Source organism: Lonchura striata, chromosome Z, assembly GCF_050655825.1.
Source record: "Lonchura striata isolate lonStrDom1 chromosome Z, ASM5065582v1, whole genome shotgun sequence".
Lineage (NCBI taxonomy): Eukaryota > Metazoa > Chordata > Aves > Passeriformes > Estrildidae > Lonchura > Lonchura striata.
Genome location: NC_140740.1, coordinates 25,490,068 through 25,512,801, shown reverse-complemented (window position 1 = coordinate 25,512,801; position 22,734 = coordinate 25,490,068). Strand labels below are relative to the sequence as shown.

The 22,734-nt window shown below is 42.2% G+C and overlaps 1 protein-coding gene across 6 annotated transcripts in view; it reads left to right on the top strand.

Annotated features, from left to right (window-relative positions):
• Positions 1-22,734, top strand: part of KIAA1958 (KIAA1958 ortholog) — an 86,654-nt gene that overhangs the window by 25,042 nt on the left and 38,878 nt on the right. The window contains exon 1 of one of the 6 annotated variants that reach the window (XM_085567957.1): positions 10,379-10,505. The exons of the other annotated variants lie outside the window; for them this stretch is intronic. The gene's annotated coding sequence lies outside the window, so the exon portion shown is untranslated. Of the gene's footprint in view, positions 1-10,378; positions 10,506-22,734 lie in introns of those variants that run through there. 6 annotated transcript variants of the gene reach the window in all.

The following is a 22,734-nucleotide window of genomic DNA, read 5'->3' as shown; positions in this document are numbered from 1 at the left end:
AAATATTCCTCCCTTTCTCCTTCCCTCCACCTTTATGTCCTGAGCATGATGTCACATGGTCTGGAAATCCCTTTGGTCAGTTTGGGTCACCTGTCCCAGCTGTGTCTCCTCCCAACCTCTCATGCACTCCCAACTTCCTCACCAGTGTGGCAGTACAAACAGCAGAAAAGGCCTTGATTCTGTGCAAGCTCTGCTCAGCAGTACTTTTGCCAATGGGCAGAGTCAGTACAACAGACACATTCACCAATTTAAGGAAGAAGTGTAATTTATTATAGTTCAATACAGCAAAGGATTACAAAAGGATAAGCTAAGCAATGCACTTAATCATTGCTACTAAAGATTGCCTATAGTGATTAAGAAAGATGCATCGCTGGTTACCCTAGTACTTTACCAACATCCAGATCCACACATCAGCTGGGGAGCTCTGGTCACAGTGAAGGACTGGAGAGCCACTCTTGGTAACTGGGAAAACCTACACAGTGCGTCCACCTGTAAGCAAGGTTTCCATCTTTGCTGTGAGAGGGGCTGGCTTTTATATTGTGGAATAAACAATCTTACATACCTTCTAGTGTGGAAACATAAGATTTCATCCTCCTCTTGGGTTCTACCCAAAGCCTGGCCAGGGCCCAGGGAGGAACCAAGGGAGTTAGCTTTGACCATATACCTTCAAATGAGGCCAGATGTCTGATTTCATGGCCTTGTCTGGTCTCTAAACACAAAAAAAGATAAATTAATTCTTATCAACTACATATTCCGCTAATGAGGGGATACAAATATAATGCTAATGATCATGCATATTTTGCTAATGAGCGGATACAAATATCATATAACATTTGGTTGTAAAGTTCATCTAGAGGTCAGCTTTGGCTCAGGGCCTGCTGTTCAGGACTCAGTATTTCACAATAACAAAACTATCTCTATATTATCAACCCTGTGTTCAGCACAGATCCAGAAGCCAGCCCCTTACCAGCCACTGTGAAAATTAATTCTGCCTGGCCCAAATCCAGCACAAACCCCATATCTTATGCCAGAAGCCTCTGGCAGGAAGGTCCGCTGTTCCCATCGCATAATGCTTTTGTGATAATTAATGCTTTCTCCCCAAGGCATAAGGTATATTGTTGAAGTTTTATTGAATGTCAAGTAAATTAAGTTAAATAGGTCATTTTCATCTGCTTGATTCACCTTTCGTCTCTACTTAATGACCTCTTTGAAAGGCTCTCACAGCCATCAGGTCTGGCAGTTTTGTCTTATGACTGTTGTTCAGATGTGATCCTTTCTGGTTTCATTTGTGTTAAATGCTGCACTACTTTTAATAATACTTTGCTTGTTCAAGATACTTTCTCAAAAATAATAGAAGAGTATCACTTTCGCTGAATGTATAATTATACTATAACGAACTGAGAATTCAGGAGGATGTCAAAGTTAAATTTCTGCTAATGTGGCACGCTATTTGAAAAACAATGCCTTGGTTTTATTGTGTGGGATGTATTTTGTTTCTTCGTTTCTGTCAGAGGACTGGCAAAGAAAAGAGATATTACCATTTTTCACATGGTTTGACCCATTAGATTATTTGGTAGAAAGTATTTGAGTAGGCTACAAATTGAATAATTTTTACATTTCCAAGATGCTTAAGATAGAAAATAGGAAAGGCAGCACTAGGTATACATGCTGCATATATAATAATATTACTGCCAAGGAAATTTAATTCAGTCTTCAGTGATGGGTTTGGGCAGATGTTTTGCATTCAGCTAGAGATAAGGTAATGCATGCAGTAAGTAGGAACAGAATGAAACTGATATTCTGCATTAGTTGTGTATTATTTATTGTATCTGAGTATTGCCTGATACTCACACAATCTGCCTGGTACCAGAAGAGCAGGGAGGTGCTGTCTGGACTTTCTGTAAAGGAGTTTCCTGAGAAAAGCTTTTATTTTATAAGCCACCCCTTTGCTTGTGTTTTTCTGGATAATTTGCTTTCTCTGCTAAGGCTATAGTTCTGGCATTAAAAAGCAAAATTTGTATTCAGTAGTTGACTGCAATGTGCAATGGTTCCAGTATTTTATATCAAGACAGTGAAAAGCAGCAGTTATGATCTGTTGCTATAAGAAATTAGTGTTTCTGTGCTCTGAGGGGAGGCAACTGCAGGAAGACAGTTTTTGTAGACTGACAGAATCAGAATATGTAGGTTGGAAGGGACTCTCAAGGATAATTGAGCCCAAATCCTGGCCCAGTGCAAGACATTCCAAGAGTTACACCATGTGCCTGAGAGCATTGTCCAAACACTTCTTGAACTCTGTCAGACTTGGTGCTGTGACCAAGAGGAAGCCTATTCCAGTGCCCAACCACCCTGTGGGTGAAAAACCTTTTTTCTAATATCCAACGTAAACCTCCCTGATTCATCTTCATATTTTTTCGTCAAGTCCTGTCACTGGTCATCATAGAAAAAATCAGTACTTGCCCATCTGTTTCCTCTCACAAGGAAGTTTTAAGTGCAATGGGGTCTCCCTTCAGTCTCCTCCAGGCTGAACAGACCAAGTAACCTCTGCTATTCCTCATATGGCTTTCCTTCCAAACCCTCTACTGTCCTCATGGCCCTTCTTTGGATGCTGTATATTACTTTTGTGTTTTATTCATGTTATGGCACTCAAAACTGCCCCCAGCACTTGAGGTGAGGCTGCTCCAGAGCAGAGCAGAACAGGACAATCCTCTTCCTTGCCCAGATGGTGATGCTGTGCCTGATGCCCTCCAGGATATGCTTGGCTCTCCTGGCTGCCAGGGCATTGCTGGTTCAAGTTTTGGGTTAGTTCATTGTCATGGTTTGATGCTGGCACAATGTTAGCGTCTTTCTGAAAATGCCGGAGCTGGTTCCGGTCCACCCACCTTTCGGCCTACCTCAGCTTCCCCTCCCTCACCCAGCCACGGGCTGGGCAGGGGAGAATCTGCACTCTCTGATGACCAGAATTAAAGAGAGCCAGTTCCCCTGAGAGTTCTGTTTTTAACCCCTCTGTGTTCTCAGAAGCGTGTCCAGCCTTCAAATAGCCAGACTAAGTGTCAATATCTAACTCCAACTATTGACTAGTTTAACCCTCTTCTTTCTGAGAAAATTCTTTTCCATGTCAAACCACGACATTCATTATCAGAATATACTGTGGAGGGGAAAAAACCTCAAGTTTTGAGAATCTTTGCTTGAGAACTCCAAAGAATAAGTGTGAGTAATATCCTCAGAAAAAGAATGAGAGAAGGATGAAAACAACTGTCCAAGTTTTTTAAAAAAAAACAAACCGTTTTCCAATTCCCATCTGAGTAGGAGTTGCCTTGGGGCAGTTTTCCTTATCTGTTGTTAATGGCCCCATCAATGCCTGAGAGATAACACCTTCCAGGAGGAGGAGGTGATTAAGGACACACCTTGTGACTCATAATGACCCCTTGTGAGATGCTCTGCCCAAGGGGAGGAGCTAGGCATTCCCACCTGGATAAAACTGGAGATTTCCACACAGAGGGGAACCTTTTCACAGGTTCTCTGAGAAGACACAGCAACTACATCTGCCATCCCAAGAGGACTGCAGCTACTCCAATTCGGACTGCTACCAGCACGCTGGCCAGGTTGTATTCTGACTTTGTCAGTAGCCTTTCCCTTTGTATTATTGCATGTATTTTTGTCCTTTTCCCCTTTTCCCAATAAATTGTATTTCTGACTTGGAGTCTCTCACTGGTTTTGCTTTCAAACCAGAACATATTTTTGGCGCCCAACGTGCGGCAAGAAAGTACTGAGAGAAGTCAGAATTACAATCTTGTATTGTAGAGAGTACCTATTCACTATGATGCTTAACATGCTTTTTTGGGTCTTATACCTAGCCCTCTATATTTTCCCGAATGTGGGGAATTATTTGGCAATTGTAATGCTCGTGTGTAGACCAGGGTATGGTATGAGAATTGCTTTATTGGTCTACTATGTCTATTGCATTATGACCTCTGAGGCAATGAACATGATTTGGAATATGTACTCAATTCTGTTTGCTTGTCCTAATCTAGGCTGCTGGTCTGGGGCCTCAGCAACCTCACCCAGCCCCTGGGGAGAGGGGTAAAGATTGATGTTTTCAAACCTTTCAGGCTTGACACAGCAGTTTTTGAAAATGTTAAGTTCCCTCTGGATGCCAAGGACAGCGTAATGTTGTTGTTAGTTCTTCTTTGTCTTCTGTGCACAATCTGCAACATGCTTAGAAACAAAACACTACATAGTGTGATGCAGCAAAACATACATAGTGTGGTGCAGCGTCTTCTTGAGGAAGAGGAAACAAGAAGCAAAGCAGCAGTGTCCGTGCCTGTACAGAATACCACAACAGCATCCATGTCAACACAGGCTGCCATAGAGAAAGAAGAAACCAAAAGGAAAACAACAGTGTCCCTGTCTACGCAGACTGTCATGGAGGAAAAAACAAAAAGCAAAGCAAAAGTGTCTATGTCTACACAGACTGGCACAGAGGAGGAAGGAACCGAAAGCGCCATCAGCATCTCCACACACACCATCACCAAACCAGAGCAGCCTGAACCCATAGTAGTTGCCCCCGTTCAGAAGAAGAAATCCAGGAGCAAATCAGTCCGCATAGTGACTGATGAGGACACTGCAGGACCCTCGCACCCAGCGGAAGAGACAGAACCAGAGATCATCACTCGCTCTCTATCCCTGGGTGAGCTACGTGACCTGCGGAGAGAACTCACCTGCCAGACAAATGAGTCCATCCTGACCTGGCTTCTCCGCATCTGGGACGCTGCAGCCAATGACACCATTCTGGATGGAAGTGAGGCCAGGCAACCGGGATCACTATCCCGGGATGTGGTCATTGACCAGGGGATTGGGAGAACCCAGGAAACTCTCAGCCTCCGGCGGCGACTGCTCGCAAGTGTGAGGGACAGATACCTTTGTAAAGAAGACTTCCAGGTGCTCCAAGGAAAATGGAATACCATGGAACAAGGTATCCGATGCCTGAGGGAATTGGCTGTGTTGGAGATAATTTTCGCAGAAGACGAGAGATTTCCTAAGAGTCCAGACTGTGTCCAGTGCACATCACAAATGTGGTTGAGATTTGCACAGCTTGGACCAGAGATGTACTCTCGTTACCTGGCAACACTGCAGTGGAGAGAAGGCGAGGACAGGGTGGGCGTCTTAGCCAATAAATTAAGAATTTACAAGGATACGGTCACTGCCCCATTTCGTACCCATGTCTCGTCCATGGAAACAAGGTTGGCTGAGCAATTCCGGGACTTGATTGAAGAGAGTCATAAGAAACTAAAAAAGGAACTTAAGGAAGAAGGCTACCATATTTCACCAGAACCAAGAAGAATCTCTGCCATTAGGAGCCAGCGCTCCCAAGCCAAGGAGAGAGGATACACTCCATGAGGAAACCTCTGGTTTTATCCTCAGGAGCATGGAGAAGACATGAGGAAGTGGGATGGAAAATCCACCTCTTCCTTAGCAGCCTGAGTACGTGAACTAAAAAGAACACCTAACACAAAAAGAGTCAATGCTGCTCCAGTCTCTCAAACACAGAGTTCCAGACAATATAAGAATAATGATATAACTGATCCTCTTGAAGGAACATCAAGAACCTATTTACCAGAAGAGAGCAACGTGTACCATGACCAGGAATAGAGGGGCCCTGCCTCTAGCCAGGTAGAGGACAGGGACAATCGGATCTATTAGACTGTGTGGATTCGATGGCCTGGCACATCTGAACCACAAAAATATACGGCTTTGGTTGACACCGGTGCCCAATGTACCCTGATGCCATCAAGATATGTAGGAGAAGAATCCATTTCTATTTCTGGGGTAACAGGAGGATCCCAGCAGCTTACTGTATTAGAGGCTGAAGTGAGTTTAACTGGGAACGGGTGGCAGAAACACCCCATCGTGACTGGTCCAGAGGCCCCATGCATCCTTGGCATAGACTATCTCAGAAATGGATATTTCAAAGACCCAAAAGGACATCGCTGGGCTTTTGGGATAGCTGCTGTAGAGACAGAAGACATCCGGAAACTAAATCTGGTCTCTCAGATGACCCTTCTGCTGTGGGACTGCTGAGAGTTGAAGAATAGCAGGTACCAATTGCCATGACAACAGTGCACCGTCGGCAATATCGTACCAGCAGAGACTCTGTGATCCCCATCCATGAGATGATTCGTAAATTGGAGAGCCAAGGGGTGGTCAGCAAGGCCCATTCACCTTTCAACAGCCCTATATGGCCAGTGCGCAAGTCCAGTGGGGAATAGAGACTGATGGTGGACTACCGCGGCCTGAATGAGGTTACACCACCGAGCGCTGCCGTGCCAGACATGTTGGAGCTTCAGTACGAGCTGGAGTCCAAGGCAGCAAAGTGGTATGCGACCATCGATATTGCAAATGCCTTCTTCTCCATTCCTTTGGCAACGGAATGCAGACCTCAGTTTGCCTTCACCTGGAAGGGAGTGCAGTACACCTGGAACCAACTGCCCCAGGGGTGGAAACACAGTCCCACCATCTGCCATGGACTGATCCAGGCTGCACTGGAAAAGAACGAGGCTCCCGAACATCTACAGTATATCGATGACATCATTGTGTGGGGGAGCACAGCAGGGGAAGTCTTCGAAAAGGGAGAAAAAATTATCCAGATTTTACTGAAAGCTGGTTTTGCCATTAAACGAAGCAAGGTTAAGGGACCAGCTCAAGAAATTCAGTTTCTAGGAGTCAAGTGGCAAGATGGATGTCGTCAGATCCCGACAGAAATAATCTACAAGATCACCGCTATGTCTCCACCTACCAACAAGAAGGAGACACAAGTTTTCCTAGGTGCCATAGGCTTTTGGAGGATGCACATTCCCGAGTACAGCCAGATTGTGAGCCCTCTTTATCTGGTCATCTGAAAAAAGCATGATTTCCACTGGGGCCCTGAGCAGCAACAAGCCTTCACTCAGATCAAGCAGGAGATCGCTCATGCTGTAGCCCTTGGCCCAGTTAGGACAGGACCAGAGGTCAAGAACGTACTCTACTCTGCAGCTGGGAACCATGGTTTGTCCTGGAGCCTTTGGCAGAAGGTGCCTGGGGAGACTCGGGGTCGACCACTGGGATTTTGGAGCCGGAGCTACAAAGGCTCTGAAGCCAACTACACTCCCACAGAGAAAGAAATCTTGGCTGCCTATGAAGGAGTTCAAGCTGCCTCAGAAGTAATTGGCACTGAAACACAGCTGCTTCTGGCACCCCGACTACCAGTGCTGGGGTGGATGTTTAAAGGAAAGGTTCCTTCTACACATCATGCCACTGATGCCACATGGAGTAAATGGATTGCCCTCATCACTCAGCGTGCCCGTATTGGAAATCCGAATCGCCCTGGGATTCTGGAAATTGTAACAAACTGGCCTGAGGGGGAGACTTTTGGATTGTCTTCTGAAGAAGAGGAGCAAGTGGCACGTGCTGAGGAGGCCCCACCATATAATGAGCTACCAGAAACTGAAAGACAATATGCCCTTTTTATGGATGGTTCCTGCCGAATCATAGGCACTAGCCGGAAATGGAAAGCTGCAGTCTGGAGCCCCACACGACAAGTGGCACAAGCTACTGAGGGACAAGGTGGATCAAGTCAGCTTGCAGAGCTTAAAGCCGTCCAGCTGGCTTTGGATATTGCTGAGCGAGAGAAGTGGTCGAGGCTCTATCTCTACACCGACTCATGGATGGTAGCTAATGCTCTCTGGGGATGGCTAAGTTGCTGGAAAAAGGCTAACTGGCAGCGCAGAGGGAAATGCATCTGGGCCGTCGAGATCTGGCAGGACATTGTCTCCCAAGTAGAGAAGCTGACTGTGAAGATTCGACATGTGGATGCACACATACCCAAGAGTTGGGCTACTGAGGAGCATCACAACAATGAACAGGTAGACCGAGCTGCCAAAGTGAAAATATCACAAGTAGACCTAGATTGGCAGCATAAGGGAGAACTATTCCTAGCTCGTTGGGCCCATGACGCTTCTGGTCATCAGGGGAGAGATGCAACATACCGATGGGCACGAGACCGAGGGGTGGACCTTACCATGGACAACATCTCACAGGTCATGCACAACTGCGAGACCTGCGCTGCAATCAAACAGGCCAAACGGATGAAGCCTCTGTGGTACGGTGGGCGATGGTTGAAATACAGGTATGGGGAAGCTTGGCAAATTGACTACATCACGCTTCCCCAAACCCGACAAGGCAAGCACTATGTACTGACCATGGTGGAAGCAACCACAGGATGGTTGGAAACCTACCCTGTGCCTCATGCCACTGCCCGGAACACCATCTTAGGCCTAGAAAAACAGGTCTTGTGGAGACACGGCACCCCTGAGAGAATTGAGTCAGACAATGGAACTCATTTCAATAATGGCCTCATCAACACCTGGGCCAGAGAACATGGGATTGAGTGGATATATCATATCCCCTATCATGCTCCAGCTGCCGGGAAAGTTGAACGATGCAATGGGCTGCTTAAGACCACCCTAAAGGCACTCGGTGGGGGAACTTTCAGGAATTGGGAACTGAACTTGGCAAAAGCTACCTGGATAGTCAACACCCGAGGGTCCATCAATCGAGCTGGTCCTGCCCAATCTGAACCCTTGCAGACAGTGGATGGAGATAAAGTCCCTGTGGTACATATGAAAGGTATTTTAGGAAAGACTATTTGGATTAATCCCACCCCAGGTAAAGACAAACCCATCCGTGGGATTGTTTTTGCTCAAGGACCCGGTTATACTTGGTGGGTAATGCAGAAGGATGGGCAAACCCGTTGTGTACCACAGGGAAACTTAGTCTTAAGTGGGAACTATGTGTAAGGTTTCATCATGAAGAAGATGGAAACAGGAAAAAGGGGTGGATAATGTCCAAGTTTTTTAAAAAAAAACCGTTTTCCAATTCCCATCTGAGTAGGAGTTGCCTTGGGGCAGTTTTCCTTATCTGTTGTTAATGGCCCCATCAATGCCTGAGAGATAACACCTTCCAGGAGGAGGAGGTGATTAAGGACACACCTTGTGACTCATAATGACCCCTTGTGAGATGCTCTGCCCAAGGGGAGGAGCTAGGCATTCCCACCTGGATAAAACTGGAGATTTCCACACAGAGGGGAGCCTTTTCACAGGTTCTCTGAGAAGACACAGCAACTACATCTGCCATCCCAAGAGGACTGCAGCTACTCCAATTCGGACTGCTACCAGCACGCTGGCCAGGTTGTATTCTGACTTTGTCAGTAGCCTTTCCCTTTGTATTATTGCATGTATTTTTGTCCTTTTCCCCTTTTCCCAATAAATTGTATTTCTGACTTGGAGTCTCTCACTGGTTTTGCTTTCAAACCAGAACAACAACTCAAAAAATACAAAGAAGTTTCCAGCCCCTCAAGTTAGAGAGAATCTAATGGAAGAAACTATCCAGTGCACCATATAATCAGGTGATTACATGCCACAGTGGTTTTAAGGTGGGAGAATGAGGTGAAACTTTAAAACTGAGTTTTCCTTAAAAGCCATGTGGCTCAGAACTGGTGCTTCCTGAAGGAGCTTACTGTATTTTGGTATAAATCTCTCAAGAGAAAACCAAATTTTGAATCAGATTCTTTGGACAGGAGACTACAGTTTCCTCTGGAATGGTGCAATTTGCAATAGTCTGTCTGGATTCTGTTCACTGTGGTGGACATGAGACACAAAAGACTCTTCCCACAGACAGGGTTAAAGCAATAGTATCTTCCTAGTAAGAGGAGAGAGCAATATTTAACAGTGTCTTTTTGAGACTGGTGTCTTAGTGATGCCTTCAGGAGAAAGGGGCTACAGTTAAACAGCAAAAATAAAAATGGGCAATGCAAGGGCTACTTGTTGCTGTGTGATGCTCATCGTGAAGTGCAGCTTCATATGTGTAGTGCATGTGAACTTTATGCATGCTATTGCAATTGCAGCATGCAAGCCACCAGGTTTGTCCATGCAAAGCAATATGCCTGCTGTTTGCTGGCAGAAAGTTATTTTGCTCTTTCTTATGGTATGTATTTTCTTGTTATGCTAGAGGAGTACAGAGTAACTGGGTGGACAGTTGTAGCAAGACAGTATTTGTTCTTACAAAATCCTGTTCTATTCTGTTTTGTTTTGTGTTCATAAAGGTTGCTGATGTGCATGCTGGGGATTGAGTGGGCTGTGAGTGGGAAGTCTGGGACTGGTGGAGAGAACAGTTTTTCAGGAACTGCTGCTGTAAATAAAATCCATGGCCTGTCTGGTTGCCAACTTATGTTTCACAGTTAACAGAGTATGTTTTCTAGAAACTGCCGTAAAGGGCAATCTTGATTTTTCTGTTATAAGAGTGGTTTGGAATGGTTTAAAAGGATTGTAAATTTAATTTTGCAGCATCTATACATGCCAGGCTCACCAAGACAGCTCCCAACTCTCCCTCTATGCTGCGCAGCAAGGAGAACGCAGTTCTTGCACCTGACCAAAACCTCCTCTGCTTTCAAAACTCTGCAAGCTATCACACTAGTGAGTTACATCTTGTCTGTTAACCTTGGTGGCAAAGGAATTTAGTGTGCCATTAATGGGAAGGTACAAGGATGATCAAGTGAGTGCCTTCACTGTGCATCACTCAGGATCTGGCATATGACTGTCAGCTGGGAATGCCACTTGGCATGGCAGCAGCATGTGCAGGGGCTGAAGGAAGTTGATGAAACTGAACCATGCTGGAAACCTTCGCAATACTTTCTAACAGTTCCTCTGGATGGATTTAGATGGTTCATGTATTTCTGCATGCTTTTATGCCAAATGGTAAAACTACTACAAATGTTGGCTACAAATTGTATAAGATGCTATAAGGAAGAATTAAAGAAAGTTACAGGCAAATGTGACCTTTGCTGAAACTGGCAGTGAGTATTTGATTTAAACATCTGGGTTAAGTGTATATTACTTAACAGAAATTTTTAAAGTTGGTCTTTAACTTTCTGTGGAAGGACTTGTTAAAGCAGAGGCAGGTGACAGCACTGCTCTGTTTCACTGAGAAGCTAAGTGAAGTAGTTTAGACATTGCCACTTGTCTTCTTTATGGACATTTGTTTAAATATGTGTCTGTGTTTTGGGGATTTTGATAGCCTTTTGCTTACATTAATTTCTTAAATTAGTCTTTTCCTAATGTTGACTGCTGGTGCCTTTGTACTTTGTACATTACTGGCTTCACAAATATTCCATAGGTAAAGGAAGTGAACTGGGCAAAACATGAAGCTAATAAATACAGCCCCATCACTGGATGCTGCCCAGTGGTGGCTGTGATTCAGATTTGCACAATGTTCGAGTGATAAGCATTCGCAGCCACCTAGGTGAGCAGGTCAGTCTCACCAAGCACCATTTGCCTAGTGGCAAGGTATTTTCTAGTGCTCTTGCTGTTACCACTGGTGTGAGTTATCTCCATGCACTGGAGAGCAATGTCAGAGTGGTTTCTTCTGTATGTCTTGTATCTTCACATGGTTGGCTCAAGTATCACTTCTAGTTACTGGCATAGAACCAATCCTGCCTGCCTGCTTATTAGTCTCAGAGGCTGCTCTCCTTCCCCATGCCCTGCACTGTCCATCTTGCCTAGTCTGTAGGACTGGACTCTAGATGAGAACAACCAGAAGCTTTACATTTAAAAAAAAAAAAAAAAAAAAAAAAGGCTAGTTACCAAATATAGTGCTCTTAGCTATGAAATGTTTAACTTGCATAGCTGTGCTGCATAGAGAGACACTTTTGACTGCCTTTTCCCTATCTATCATCTTCCAAGACTGTACAGCCAAGAGATTTTAATTTCTTTCCTTTTTGTCTTTGGCAGATTTATTTTATATTGCACAGCTATTCCAAACACAGGCCTTTTAAAATGCTATGAGAGCCTTTATTTTTGTTTGCATCTCTTTTAGAAGTATTCTGAAGTCTAGTTGTTCCAGTCTGCAGACAGCCAAGTAGGCTAAATTTCTCTTAATGTCCCTCAGCATTTTGCTTGCTTTAGCAACCACTGGAATAGACTCCTCTGCAATGCAGTGCTGTGGTGCAGCTCGAAAAGAAACCTGGTTTTAACAAAGGTGGACACAGTTCCATCTCTGAGGGCCAAACTGAAGGACCTACTCAATGTTTTTAACTGTTCTAAAAGCAGATTCATAAAAGGCATTTATAGGGGGAACAGAGCTGTTCAGTTTGGACTCATGCTGCTGCTGGGCCATATAAAACTGTGGAGCTTGCCCTTTGCAAATGTAATTTGGATTGCTCAGACTTTTCAGATGTGCTGTGTTTTGTAAAACCTTTGAGTGCTTTGTTTCTGTGCCATTTTTTCTGTGGACAAGAGCAGTTACATGGCTACAAAGAGGAACAGTTTCAGAAGTGCCAGCATTCATGCTTCATCAGATGCAACATTTCAGTACTTGCATTTCTGCTCTATTGGAATGGTTACATTTTAAAAGGCATTATAGAAAGATCATCTTGTTCATAGTGTAGATGACCCAAGGAGCAACATATTTGTATGTCCTACAAGATCTTAGTATGTTCACCTTGTGTGTGGCAGAATTTATTTTTCTGTTGCTGCAGGAAAGCATGGGTCAGAAATTGTGTCCAGCCTTCTGTCTGGCCAGGACAGTGGCATGTTGAGCTTCCCAGGACAGTAAGTGAAATATGCCCTTCCATTTGGCACACCAGCAAAGTCCCAGCATGGGGGGCTGCTTTGCTAAGGGTTACTTCACAGCATTTTCTTTGGCTTTGTACATGGGACTGTGGCTGGAGATGCCATCTTGCTCTGACCCTTCAACGCAGTCTCCTAGAAATGCTATTGAAACCTTAGACTACTGACAGCATCAGAAGGGTTTGGAGGTTAAACATAGCAAGGACATTTTTCAGTGGTAATGCTCAGTCAGCACTTCCACCTTTCTTTCTGGTGCCAACATGTACCTTTTACTTGCAGTTGGACAGGTGGAAGTGTGTGTGAACGTATGAGAGGAATTGCATTCAGACCTGGAGGATTCTGTTTTCTCCTGCCTTGTATGTACCACAGTGACTGCTGAGATGCCAGCAGGTGAAGTTGAAAACTGTCAGTGCAAAACTAGGTGAAATTCAGCTCAAGACCCAGATATGGTGTAAGGCAAGGGGTAATTGTCCCTCTGGCTTCTTTCTGAGGTTGCTCCAGCACTGACAGTTCACAGAAGGGTTAGTGGATGTCTTGTCTTGGCAAATTCAGAAGTGCTGCTATCTGGAGAGATGTTGAGTTTGGTGGTAGTAATTCATTTTCACTGCTGCCCCCCAACTGTATCTCAATGGTGACACTTTGCAACTAGAAGGAACCAGCCCTGTTTTCAGACACCTCAAGAGGGGTGTGAAGCATCAATGCAAGAATTCACAGTACACATTTTTCTGTTCTGGACTCAACATACTAGTAAGTAATCAGGAGCCTTGACTGAAGCAAGTCTTTCTGAGAGGAGATGAAACTAAGTGCACTGCCAGTGAAATCCAATTGGAAAGATGTCAGCAGAAATTTAAGAAAATTGGTCAGGGCAGTTCAGTACACTTACATCCTGTATAAATGTCAGCATGTTCTTTTTCACCATTTTTCCTTTTTATTTTGAGTTCTAATTTCTAAATAAGACCCTGTGTCATTCCTCACTATAATTCCAAAATAGCTCTTCTAGGTTCTGTTTTATTTCTTCAAACAAGAAAGGTCCAGATGTCTGCTCTGTGTAAGAGATTTGACTGGTTTTAAATGCAAATATAGTCCATGACACAGTCGAATGAATGAATATCAAATCTGTGCGTGTCCTTGTAGAAAATTTTTTCAAAGATTAGATTAATAATTCGTATGTTAGAAAGCCCTGTGCTGCTCACAGTGTGATCCTTAGTTATTTTTGGTATGTTTTTCAGTGTTTGTCATTAAATATAGGCTATTCATATCTAGAGAGAGTTAGAAGAAATTAGATATTGATATCAATGTCCCTGGAATGCCTATACAGTATGACACTTCAGCTTGTATTTATGGGATAAAGGTGTGTTGGGGTTTTCCCCTTTTTTATTTTGAATGAGGAAAGACTGTATATTTTCTACTTACTCTAGTCAAATGCTGGACTAAATGAAACCACAAGAAAGAATTAGTTAGAAATATGGTCAGGTTGGTATAGTAAAACACCTGCTGTTTTCTTTGAAATTACTGTATTTTAAGAAATATTCTGATTGATTGTCTGTTATTTAGTGGGGAGGGATTGCAGGGGAGGGGAGGATTACACATGGAATTTTTTTATTTTTTTTAAATTTATCTTTCTGGAGACTAAGAAGTTTGTCAGGATGCATTTTTTGAAAGTTAAAAGTTTGCTTTGGAGGTGCATGCCTTAAAATAAATGCCTATCCTGCTTGTAATTGGTTTTATTTAGCTGTTTATACTGGTATGCATTTTGTCTAGGACCATTTTTCACTCTAATGAAATAAACCAATATGAAGAGAAATGGATAATTTTGGAAGGAATTTCCTCATCTATTTTTGTGCAATAAGTCCAGTACTAATAAAGCATAACAAGAAAAGACTTTAATGAATCACAGAATCATAGAATGGTTTGGATTGGAAGGGACTTAAAGATCTAGTTCCAAATCCCTTTGCCATGGACAGGAATGCCACTCACTAGATCAGGTTCCTCAGAGCCCTATCGCACCGACCCTTGAACACTTCCAGTAATGGGGCATCCACAGATTAATGCAGATTTGTGATGCAAGTATGTAACAATACATCCAACCAGATATGAATGTTTTTCTTACAGACCTGATTCCACTTTACTGGTCCTGTGATTTATTCAGTCTTGTTTTTACTTACTTTGCCAAATATTCAGCAGTGTATGTTGCACGTTGTTTTGAACTTCAGTTGTCCAAAGCTACAGTTTGAATTTTGAATCTCTAAGAGGAAATAAATGAGAGTTTGTAAGACTTGAGAGTCCTCCATAATAGGTAGAGCTCTTCTTCCAAAGTCTTTTGCATGCCAGTTGAATATTCTGGAGTTTCTCTCTTTTCTGAAACATGCACCTTCCCTAAATCTACATGCTGTGCATGCCAAATCCTGCACTGATGTTAATAAGAACTGTGCTTGCTTGAGAACATGCTTCTAGTTCTTTTGGCCAAAGATCCAGTACTTGCCTAGTTAGACTTTTGTTAAGTTTTCAGATCCTCAGGGTCAGATTTTATAGATGTTTAGTTTACATAGACCCCTGAGCATGCCATTCAGTGCTTTTGGTTACATAAATGTTTGTAAGAACTGAGGCCTGGGTTGACTGAGCCAGCCAATGTCAAAGGACTGTTAATGTACAGCTGTTGAAGCCTCCATAGCTCCAGCCCCACTGAACTCAGACCTGCAAGTTTTTGTGGTGGCATGCAGAGTGGCCTGCATGGGTGCAGTCTCTTAAGATCTCTGGATGTCCCATTCCCCATCTTCTTAATTAAGAATAATTATTCTCATCAAGAGAATGATAGGTCAGGCTGCTTGTCCTGTGGGATTGCCATCAATCCCTAACCTGTATGTGGGCAAGCATCATGAGACATCGATCTCTGCATACTTTCAGGGAACTCATCTCAGTAATCTTAAAATATAATCTGTTTTAAACCTTGGTTTAATTTTCATTTTAATCTCAGTTGATGAGTGATATTATGTTAGAGGCACAGCTAGATATGTTTCTAGGGATAAAAGGAAACTTGATACATAGTTCAGTGAAGCATTTCTAGTCTTTTGGTCCTCTTGACTGTCAGCTACAGGACGTTACCTTGTATTTTTGTCTAGTTTACATTTGAATGCAAATCCTTGCTGGTCTATTTCTAGGACAGCTTTTATGTCACTGTTTTTTCTATTTCATGTCAAAGTCAGTTCTAGAAACTGTTATTAGAGACTCAGTTGCATATGATCTGTTATGAAGAGTTAGATAACAGCCTGTTCATGGAATAATCTGCTATCTTTAAGTTTCTTGTATTTTTTTTCAAAATTGTTTGACAAGAACAACTCTCTTCTCTGAAACTGGGGTGTTTTTTAAAAGGTTTTAAAAAGCAGCTGCAGGACAGGACCTCAGAGTGATGCCAATAATTCAATGATAACAATAATTGTTGATACTTCAAAAAGCACACTGTAAAGACAGTTCAGAATGTTTTTCTTGCTGAGAATTAAGTCCTTGGAGAATCATTTAACATCCAAAACCACCTCTGTGTTTAAAAAAGGACAAAACTAAACCCTTAAATTCTAATAAAGGCAGTGAAATGTCATCCTTACACAGAAATGTTGAGTTTCTACAATTTTTCTAATTTCTGTAGGAAACAACCTCAGTTTTTCATAGGTGGTTAACAGAGTTGTTTCACTGGCACTTTTTAGCCAATGCATGTTTTCAGTATTGCTATTGCAGCACTATTCCAATTTTCAACTGGTTTAGAAAAGCTCCAAAATGAAAGAAATCCTACAAATAAAAATTACAAATAAAATGTGACACAGTAAAGCCTTTAATACACAGGAGCTGCTCACGTGTGCTTGTGAGGAATAGCATGGAATAGTTAAATTGTTTGGGCTGGAACTGAAGGCATTGATTTCCCTCTAAGAAGATGGGGATGTTTGGTCTTCATAATTTTTGTGCAAGTCAGTGTTAGTATTTCTGTTTTCCTTTCAGTAAATCATGTGCAGACTTTCTTTTAATATAATTTCTAGAAAAATGAAGAACCAGGGAAAACATCTTGCCTTCAGGCTGTGTGTGCTTGATTTGTATAACTGGAATTCTAAAGTTAGAGAGGGTACACACACTTCATTGTAAACTCAGGAAAGGCTATATTTTAAACATTTTCCAAACATGGGGTGTGATTTCTCCATTAAAGAATGATTCTTAACTGCAAACTGAGACATATAAGCTGAGTCTTCAATATAATCCAGTTTTAGTCTCAGATCATCATGAAAAATGGTGTGAAGGCAGATGCAATTTTGGAAAAAATTTTGATAAACAACAGAAAATAACCAATCTGTGATAGATAAGCTCCCTTGTAAATTCAGCAAAATATAATTTTTTTCAAGTGCTCAGGACCTTAAAATCTTATTGTTGATATACTTTTCAAAAATGCTTTCCCAGAAGATGATTCTTTCTTTAAAAATGTCTTTGCTGAATATATAGATAATAAAATATGAGAGATAGCCAAGCTTTACCTGAGGCTACAGTAAAACTCCCTGCAATGTTTTACTAATCCTGATGCACAGGCATCTTCTCAAGTACTCATTTGTGTTGTAGCACTGGTTGCATGGTGTAGAAATGTACATTGTTGTCACCATCACATTTATACTGATGTTGCCTTTAATACTCATATTGACAAAGGTAGTGGAGGCATCGTGAATATCAGATTTTCGCCCTGGCAGTGCTGCAGCAGAGCTGTTAAACTGTTAAGGTGTTGACTAGATGCAGAGTTCCTTGTCAGTATGATTTTTGTCTCTTCTCACAGCAGGTTTTACCCCGGACGTTCTGCTTGTGTACTGGTGTACCTGAGAATCCCTTCTTGGTTATTGCAAGATCCACTTGTAGCAAAAGCAAAACCAGGGCCATTTTTTTTTTCTTCTGGAAAACTGTGTTGCTGTTGTCACCTCAGCACCCTGCTCAGCTTGCTCTGAGAGATGATGCCAGCTCTGTGTAAAACACAGGTTGGAGTCATTCAAAGTGGAGGCAAGAATTTCTAACACTTATAAGAGATGAAAAATGTTGGGTTGAAAAATGGAGCAAGAGGTCTTATTTTTGGATTTTTATGTTTTGGTAGACAAAATGTGAACTCAAAGCAAGAGAATCTGGATTGCTAAAGGGATTAAGAACTGGTGACTCAGGTAAAAAAATCTTATTAAGAAAAATGACTAAAGAATTATGTGAGTGTGGAGGCATATTTTCATCAGTTTGGGCTTTTCAAAAAACAGAAATCAAAATTACAGAATTACAGAATCAGTTAGTTGGAAAAAGATATCTGATACCATTGATTATAGTAAGTTATAATTACCAACTATAAGTTATGAACTATAGTAAGATATCTGATACCATGAACTAAGTACCACATCCAATCTTTTCTTAAACACCTCCAGGGATGGTGACTCCATCACATCCTAGGGCAGTCCATTCCAACATTTAGTTCCCCTTTCTGTGAAGAAATTCTTAATGTCCAACCTCAGCCCCTTGAGGCTATGTCCTCTTATTTTTATGCTAGTTGTCTGGAAGAAGAGACCAAACACACCTGGCTACACCCTCCTTTCAGGTTGCAGAGTTGTAGTGATAAGGTCTCCCCTGAGCCTCCTTTCCTCCAAGTTAAACAGCCCCAGATCCCTCAGCTGCTTCTCATCAGACCTGTGCTCCAGATCCTTTCTCAGCTCCTTTGCCCTTCTTTGGACACACTCCAGCACCTCAGTGTCTTTCTTTTAGTGAGGGACCCAGAACTGAACACAGCACTTGAGGCACAGCCTCACTGGTGCCCAGTACAGAGGGACTGCTCTGGTCCTGCTGGCTACAATTGCAATAAAGGCCAGGATGCCATTGTCCTTTTTGTCCACCTGGGCATATTCTACCTCATGTTCAGCCACTTTTCCACTGGGCAGATTTCTAGCCACTCTGCCTCCAGCCTGTAGCACTATGTGGGGTTGTTGTGGCCAAAGTACAGGACTCGGCACTTGGTCTAGCTGAACCTCACACAACTGACCTCAGCTTATATTTTCTCTTGGTGGATAAAATTTATCCATCAAGGGAAGTGGCTACAGTGACATTATTCATTGGGCAAATCCAACCTCACAGATAAGACATTCTGGACCTGGTTCAATGGCCACTGCACTCAGTGGAGTCTTCACTTCAGTGGATATTAAGCTCTTCTAAGCAAATTTGAGAGTGGATAGCTTGGTTGCACCACAATAGCTGTTTCTTTCTGTGTAGCAGTAGTCCTACCTGTATTCAAGGAATGAGGAACAGTGCAACAGTAAGTTGGAAACATGCATTTTGCCTTTGCTGTTGAAAGATACTTTATGAAAAGGATGGGTTTTGTTTGAAGATGTGGCAAAGTTCAGTGTCAGATCCATTATAACCTTAGTAGAAGGTAGAGCCATATTCACACAAATCAGTTACAAAGTTTTCCAAGTGCTTGGAAGTCCAGGATGGATTTTGCAGTGATCATCATTCTTGTTACATCACCTTCATTGCTACTAGTGGAGAAAGATATGAGTACAACTGAAAATGTTTGCACTTCCCACACTTTTCTCTGCTCACTAACCCAGTGTTACATAATGGTCATTGGACAGTTCATCTAACAGTGTGTAAGTCTGCAGAACTGCTGGTCTTAAAACTTGCTTTCTTTTGTCAGTCCGAAGGAACAGAGTTTTTTTCAGCTAGGCCAAAGAGTCTATGTGTTAGCGTTCTGGAACACATAATCACGGGATATGATTATATGCAGGTGCTTTTATTAAGAGCTCTGGGAATCAGGGGTCCAGACCCAAATCTGACTCCAACATGTCTTTTGAGCTGAGTGTATCTTATATTCTATCATTATATAACTTACATATTAATTATTAAACTTATATTGTTCTACTGTATACATTGACATGAGTTTCTCATGATCTTTCTTAGGTCCCTGACCACAGTTTCTCATAATTATTCTTATGATTGAACAGTAATTATATTTAATTACTAAACAATCATCACATCTAACAATTATATAATTTATCATGTACTAGCTACACAGGTGCAGTTCTATCAAGTACAAGTTCTTCATGTGCTTAGGGTATTTATTTCTCCAGCGCCTTCTAAGCTTATTTTTCCTTTTAACCCTAAATCTCCATGATTTTAAAACCCTTTTACTATCATATATTGTTGCTCAGGTCTTTGCTGCAGATCACAGTGAGAAGTATCTTTCTTAACAAAATGAGATATGTGTCATTTGAGAGAAAGTTTCAGGGGTGCACTTGCTAGACACTGAATTGAAAAGCAGGATTTGGTACCTTCAAAATCCTAAAATCTTTTCTGGGTTCAGCAGTACACTGCTCAGTTGTAAGTAGTATGGAGTGTTGATATTTTACAGGACTCCATTAGTGCTACAGAGCTTCTGTGAAAAGCATGGCAGAACATTTCTTTTATAGAATGCATAAGGAAGATACAGGGTAAAAAAGATAAAGCATAGTACTGCCAAGTGCTTTGACTTCTCTGGAGCTGGAGGTACTCGGCAACTTAGCAGATACATTCAAGAACTGTAGAAAGGTCACTTTTCTTTCAGCCATGGTCCTTGGAAGGAAGAGCCTTCCTCAGCAAGAAGAAGCAGTTCTGTGCATTTCTGTACTGTTCTCTGTTGATTCTACACCCTGCAAATGAGAACAACCAAATCAGGCCTATATTCCTGAGGAATGAAACTCATGACAGGGAAGCACCAGCACAGGGCGTAGCTTGGTCAGGGATTCATTATAAGGATTTAATATGTCTGAGGAATTATCAAAAGAATCACAATGAGCTGGGGGAAAAAAGGGTGAGAAATAGGTAAGTCTTAGGAAGCTTAATTGAGACTTTGGCATGTAGGTAATAGGAGAGGTTTCTACATACAAGATCTTGCTTAGATTGATCAGGTTTCCTGCACCATCTGTTCTGCTCCCTTTTCACCTGCTTCTCCTGGTGCTCTTTTGGTCTCTCTGTGACCCTTCAGCCATATTGTGCAAGAGCAGGGCTCACGTAGATCTGTTTAGAAGGTGCTGGGGGAAAAAGCTAACAAAACTAGAAGGAGTGATGCCTTTAGCATTGCACTCAGATTAAAGACTGAGTGCCCAAACTGTTCCTTAGTCAATTCTGCTGTCAGTGGGTGAATCATTTTACTTTGTGAATGAGGCAGGCCCGTGGGAGGCTCTTAATCCTGTAATAGTCTTCCACATGAAAAGGTGAGGAAACCCTCAAATGCTGTCCCAACCAGCTAAAGGAGTTTCTCCAGCAAACAGGTTTTGCTGCTTTGCTCTGGCTTGCGGTGAGGACAGCTGCAGCTGAAGGCATGCCACACTTGGCAAGGAAAGCATCCTGAACACTAACCATCAACTTAGAAGAAACTGCAGTCTTGTGGCGTAAATGTGACAGACAACCATGGTATTTTTCTGAATGGAGCATAGCACTGCTTGCCCATAAACAAATATATTTTCTTCCTACTGCCCTCTGAGCCCCTCTTTTGGGAAAGCTTTCTTGGTGCTGCTTGTTATTGATAGGAATTGTAATTGTGGTTCACTGAGAGTAAAGCCTGCTTATTCAGCAGCAGAGCTCCTATGATTTCAAAAAGCCCAAAATATAAGCACAAAATCTCTGAGACCCACAAGAGGGAAGGCACTTGCATGCACACAAATAAATGACTAACTTTATGGAAAAACTGTGATCCTAGAATTGTAGAGGTGGAAAATTAGCATGAAGGTTTTGTTTTTTTCCTCCTGTGTATCTCTATTTATTTCTAAATTATTTCTTACAGAGCTAAAATCACAGACAAACAGCATAGGCTTACATAAGTTGAAAAAAGTTATTTTGTTGAGGTGAGAGGTTCTTTTTCCCTTGAAGACACCATCCAGAGACTGTGTTAAGTGATAAATGAGCATAGGTGGAAAAGTTACTCCCTAGCTTAACAATACATGACATTGCCAAACTATCTCACAGGCTTGCAGAACTTGCCAGGATTTGTGAGCCTGTCCTCTGTTAATGTATGCCCTTCATTTTCCTGAAGAAACACTCACTTAAAAACACATGTTCCTAAATAAAAGGAACCATATACAGAGGTTGGAATCAGAGGTGGAAGTCAACCTCTTCTCCCCATGGTGAACTGGGTAAACTACTTGATTCATACCTTGCCTATAAGATGCCATTGTTTTATATGTTCTTTCTTTCTCTCTCTCTTTCTGCTTCTTCTTGCTTCATAGCCTTTATTTCAAGCAGAAAGTAAATTCAAAAATATTTGAGTTGACATGAGAAAATGCACTCATCCATTCCCATTCCCTCCAGATTGCTGGTCTGTTTTGGTTATCTGTCCTGGTCCTTTTTCATATTGATGACCTCCTTAGCAATATCAGGGAACAAATCAAAACACTGGGTCAAAGAGGTTGAGCTTTAACCCCAATGTCAGGAGGAGTCCTCTCATAGGAGATAGCAAAGAAGGTGATTAGCAGTGGTGTGATTTCTTGTGCTCTGTTGCATGGCTGAGGTCCGCAGCATTTGCAGTTGCTATCTGGGCAAGGCTGCAGCTCCTGTTGAGTCTACTTAAGCAACTTACTTTGAGAAAAGGAAATATGCAGGTGATCCTGTACTGATGGCTAAAGGGCTTGTGGGACTGCAGCAGGCCTTTCTGAGGATTTCAGTACTACTCTACTTTTGTGATTGAATTTGCACTTGGATTTCTGCTGTTATTGACCTCTGTCATTTATCAATGCTAAACATTTGGCATAAGAAATTCTAGTAATTAGAGAAGCCCCAATATTGTCCATTAGCTAAAATCTTGAATTAAATAGATGCTTACACTATGGTGGCCAAACCTTTAATATACAGTGCTTTTAATATGGAAATTATCTTTCAAAAAATGAAGCAATGCTTCCCCTTCAGATGGTGATGGACCAATAGCCTAGTAAGTTTGTACATGGTGGAGAGACTAAAAACAGAGAGGATTTAAAATATTCTGAGCTTCTTTTACAAGTATGAGAAAGCAGAGCCCAAATGCTTTCTAAGTTTTTTTTTTTAATGTAGAAGCTGACAAGAT